The 5,693-nt window shown below is 41.9% G+C and overlaps 1 pseudogene; it reads left to right on the top strand.

Annotated features, from left to right (window-relative positions):
* The first annotated feature begins 4,608 nt into the window (after positions 1-4,608).
* Positions 4,609-5,426, top strand: LOC118581288 (annotated as a pseudogene).
* The last annotated feature ends 267 nt before the right edge of the window (positions 5,427-5,693 follow it).

The following is a 5,693-nucleotide window of genomic DNA, read 5'->3' as shown; positions in this document are numbered from 1 at the left end:
TCCACAGAGGAAGTTCAAATGGCTGAAAGACATTTAAGGACATGCTCAACATCCCTAATTATCCGGGAAATGCAAATCAAAATGACTCTGAGATACCACCTTATACCTGTCAGAATGGCTAAGTTCAAAAACACAGAAGATAGCTTATGTTGGAGAGGATGTGGAGCAAGGGGAACTTTCCTCCACTGCTGGTGGGAATGCAAGCTTGTACAGCCACTTTGGAAATCAATATGGCGCTTCCTTAGAAAATTGGGAATCCATCTCCCCCAAGACCCAGCTATAGCACTCTTGGGCATATACCCAAGGAATGCTCAATCACACCACAAGGGCACTTGCTCAGCTATGTTCATATCAGCATTGTTTGTAATAGCCAGAACATGGAAATAACCTAGATGCCCTTCAACTGAAGAATGGATAAAGAAAATATGGTACATATACACAATGGAGTACTACTCAGCAGAGAAAAACAATGACATCATGAAGTTTGCAGGCAAATGGATGGATCTAGAAAAAATCATCCTGAGTGAGGTAACCCAGACTCAGAAGGACAAACATGGTATGTACTCACTCATAGGAGGATATTAGATGTAAAACAAAGATGCCTAGACTGCTACACAACTCCAGGGAGGCTACCTAGAAAATGGGACCCTAGGAAAGACCCAGGGATCACGCTATGATGGAGAAATGGATGAGATCTACATGAACAACCTGGATGACAGTGGGAGTAATGAAGGGCAAGATTTGAGGGAAAGCAAGCTTAGGGGAGCAGGAGATCCCAGCTGGATCAAGAACAGAAAGGGAGAACAAGGAATAACAGACCAAGATAAATGAAGACCACATGAGAACAGGAGTGCTGGAGAGGTCCCCAGAAATCCACAATGATATATCCTCTGTAGACTGCTGGCAATGGTCGAGAGAACGCCTGATCTGACTTAGTCTGGTGATCAGATGACTAAACACCCTAACAGTCATCTTAGAACTCTCATCCAATAACTGATGGAAGTGGATGCAGAGCTCCAGGTGTCCAACTGTTGAGAAAGAGGAGGGACAGCAAGAGCGTGAATGGTTGAATCCAAGATTGGAAAAAGCACAGGGAAAAATAGACAATCAAAAGAAAGCACATGAATTATGAACCAAAGGCTGTGGAACCCCTAGCTAGATCAGGCCTTCTGGATAAGTGAGACAATAGAATGGCTTGATCTGTTTGGGAGGCACCCAGGCTGTGGGACCAGGACCTGTCCTTAGTGCATGAGCTGGCTGTTTGGAATCTTGGGCTTACACAGGGACACATGCTCAGCCTGGAAGGAGGGGACAGGACCTGCCTGTACTGAATCCACCAGGTTTAAATGAATCCCCAGGGGTGCCTTGGTCCTGGAGGACATGGGAATGGAGGGGAGGGGATGGGGGAGAAGGTGGGGTTGAGGGCGGGAGGGGGGAAGACAGAGGAACCCATGACTGATGTATAAAATTAAAACACATAATAAAAAAAAAATTTTAAAAAAAGGTCATGTTCAACAGCAAAAAGTACTGCCTCCTTCAGGCCCAAGGTCATGGGGCAGAGCAAATACCACTACATGTCCCCTTTTCATCTAAATAAGAAGGTCCTAAACTTAATGCAAACTACACACAGTAAGAATGATTATCCAAGTATTGTCCAGGAAAAACAAAGGGTAATAACATAAACAAAAATGGAACTATAACCAACAAGAACAACATCAAACAAGAAAGACATGCTGAATGTCCAGAAATGTCCAGATCATAGGTAAATGGCAAATTACTGAGATTACTCCAATAGCTGTCCTATCCTGATATTCTAACTTTAGTATCTAAAATATTCTTAGCTAAGATATGAGAGGATTATAACTATAACTATCTAGTCTTCTACCCCACCAAATACCTGAGAAGGAAAATAACAATACCTGAGAAAACAAAATGCAAGGAAGCAACTTCTGAAAATATTGCAAGAATAGACCGAGACAGCTGGGAGCCTGGGCAGTCCCTAAAGATTCTCAGCATTGTTGGGGCACCCAATATGGCTACAGCCTAGAATATCTGACAGACCATTTTCAGAAGCAAGAATGATGAAAGACCATCTTACCCTGTCTTGGCAGAGTTCAGTAGTTGATTTTCCATGTTTCCTGCTCATCCCGAAAGGACAGCGTTCATACTGTCAGCAGTCAAGGCAAGGGCACTTCTTTGCCCCGCAGGCCATTTTGTGACAAGAGGAAGACAAACTTCCAAATGGAAATGTCTAGGAGCCCAACATTCTCTCGGGATCAGACTGGTGATGCCAGGAGCAATTGCTTCTCACTTCAACAAAATTCTAAATTATCAAAACATTTAAATGCCATATTCTCTAGGTCTGTGTTGAAGTGTTTGAGATTAGCTGTCCATCCGACACATGTTTCTGTAAATCTGGACAACCTAACTAATATAACTATAGAAATGACACCATGGGTGACAATAAATCTGTAAGTCTTTTCTACTTAAAAAACCTAAGGACTAAGGCTTCACATTAACAAGGTAAACAGATGTACTGTATAAGGACAATAACCTCAAAATTGTAATAATACACAAAATATCTTAAACAAAGGTAGAAATATATAGTGCAAGATGACAACAATATCCTTAACATGTATCAATATACAAAATATCCTAAACAGAGGTAGAACATACATCCAGTATTACAAATATAATTTTACGTTTGTATCAACACACAAAATATTTCAAACAGGAGTAGAAATAAATGTACAATACAACAAACACAGTTTTTGTATTTGTATTAATATACAAATTATCTTAAATAGGAATATAAGAACAGGAGTAGAAATAAATGTACAATACAACAAACATAGTTTTTGTATTTGTATTAATATACAAATTATCTTAAATAGGAATATAAGAATAGTTTACATTTGTATCAAATATACAAGAATGCATATCAGTGCAAATTATCCAAGGCTGATAGTTTGCTAAATCAGTTTACTAGTTGATACAATAATCTACCTTAATATACTATACCTGTATCCATTCCCCTTTTTCTTTTCTAAAGAAGAATACTGAGTCTAAATTTTAGTGTTCCACCCCCAACCCTATAAGCATCCATCCATAACCCTGAGAAAAATGAACCTGTGGGGGAGGGGGCGTCATTTTCTTAGAATTGTTTCCTGCTGTTTGGGAGCAATGGTTTCCCTGTGGGGTCCTGTAGGAAAGTTTAGATAGTTAGGTCTCAATAGGGCTAGCTGTAGAGTCTGCAGCCATTCTTAGAGTAATGGGTAAGATTATCTGAGATTCTAGCCAGAAGTGTAATATGATGGACCATCTCATCATGGAACTGTCCTGGGGAGTCTTCAGTCTAAAGCTGATCATAAAAAGCAACTGAAAACAAATGCTGGCAAGGTTGTGGAGAACGAGGAACCCTCACTCACTGTTGGCAGAAATGCAAAGAGCCATGGCCACTGTAAAAATCAGTGTGGAGAACCCTCAAAACACTTTTTAAAAATATCTACCACATGACCCAGTTATACCACTCCTTGTCACATGCCCAAAGGACTCAACAACCTACTCCATAGATACTTCCTCAGCATTTTCCTTGCCATTCTATTCGTAACAGCCAGGAAATGGAAACAACCTAAATGTCCTTCTACAGATGAATGGATAATCAAACTTCAGTACCTATACACGATGGAATATTATTCATCTATAAAAACAATGAAAATATGAGATTAGCAGATAAGTGGATGAACCTGGAAAAGCTTGTGTTGAGGGAGGTGAAAGGAGACCCAGGAAGACAAACGCTGCATGTGCTCTTCCGTCTGTGGCTCCTAGCTCCAGATCCTCAGATGGGAGGACACAGTATGGAGTAACCACAAAGACTGGGCAATCACAAAGAGACCACGGGCCACGATGGTGGGCATTTGGGGTGGGATAGCAGAGTGCGGTGTGTGAAGTGGGAAACAGCAACAGGAAGGGGGCTTCAACTAGGGAGGAGAGCAGGAGGAGGAGGAATGGGAGACAAGGTTACTTGATAAAACCTGCAGGGATTACATAGCTTCATAGTTACCTAAGATGATACATATAAACATACACATAGACCTTACAAATGTTTACTATATAAAATATATACAAAGTTATAAAATATACACATATATCGTAAAGTTAAACTCCTTGGGCTGGAGAGTGCTCCTCACAAGGACCATGAAGTAATTCTCAGCAATCTTGAGTTGCCTGTACTTCGCGTCTATGGGTGGGGCAGTGTTACCATGTCACTATGTCTATGGGTGGTGTAGCTGTTCAGGTCTTCCTTAGACAGCCATATTGTTGAGGTATCATGGATGAAGCTTCTCTGTCATTTCCAGGGGGCATACTCTCACAGCATATTTCCTGGCCCTCTGGTGCTTAAATCTTTCTGGCCTCTGTTCTACAAAGTTCCCTGAGCATTAGCTGCAGAAGTTGTGTTGTGGATGGATTCACTGGGGCTGAGCACTCTGCAATCAGTGCGTTTTGACCAGTTGTGGTCTTCCGTAATGATCTCTGTCTTTTGCCTAGGACAGTTTCTGCCTGCAGAGCACCAGCTAAAATGGAAGAATTTTAAATGCAGGCTAGTGAATGTTTCCCAGACCTCCTCAGCCGTTCATCAGTAGTTGGGGGGTCTGTGAGAGGATGCACACATAGCAGGAGGTTACTAATGAATCCCTATCGGTCTCCTGGTGGCTACAAAGGTTTCGATAGTTACAGAGGACCCTCTTCAGCTTCCAATGGGAATTACAGCCAACTGCAGCTGCAAGATAGAGAATACCCTGGAACACCTTACACTCCAAGGGATAATTTCCAGCAATGCTATAAAAGATCAGGGACATCTTCAGGCAAATTCAAGAGCAGGGTGGAGCGACTCCTCTCAGGTGAGCAGCCTAGAGAGAGACAGTGAGACTTCTAACAGTGGAGATTCTGGGCAAGGAGACTCGCAGAGCATGACCCCTGTGGATGTGCCAGTGACAAGCCCGGCAACTGCCATCCTTCCAGTACATGTCTATCCTCTGCCTCAGCAAATGAGAGCTGAACATTCAATCTGGCTCCTGAAACTTTAGACCAACCTATTGTGTTTGATCTTCTCCTGAACAACTTGGGAGAAACCTTTGGCTCTTCAGCTTGGTAGATTCAATTGCCCAGTGAATGGCACGCATATATTCATTTTCCACATGCTAAAATTGGCTGTGAATGTACCACTGTATGTCAACCTCATGAAGAATGAGGAGGTCTTAGCCTATGCCAATGATGGTGCTCCAGACCATGAGACGGCCAGCAACCATGCCATTCTCCAGCTCCTCCAAGGAGACCAAATATGGTTGCGCTTACACAGGGGAGCAATTTATGGAAGTAGCTGGAAATACTCTACATTTTCAGGCTATCTTCTTCATCAAGATTGAAATTCAATTCAGAGTAAAAGAATGAAGTTCTTACTAGTGGATCTAGGAAAAGTAGTCCTTACCTGGTTGGAGAAAATATTTTGTTCCTAGAGGAAGAAGGAGGTCCTTACTTTTTTGTTTTTCTCTTTATGTAAAAACTTTGAAGTGCAGTGACAATTAGCACTAATCTGGCACTTGATAAATTGTGATATAGCCTTGCTAGTCACACAGTGAATGTGTATTGTTTGCACTTAACCCTCAACTGTGTTAAGGGTCAGCTTCCTGAAC

Source organism: Onychomys torridus, chromosome 4 (assembly GCF_903995425.1).
Source record: "Onychomys torridus chromosome 4, mOncTor1.1, whole genome shotgun sequence".
In the NCBI taxonomy this organism is placed as follows: domain Eukaryota; kingdom Metazoa; phylum Chordata; class Mammalia; order Rodentia; family Cricetidae; genus Onychomys; species Onychomys torridus.
Note: the sequence above shows the minus strand (reverse complement) of the source record. Positions and strands in the feature narration are given on the sequence as shown.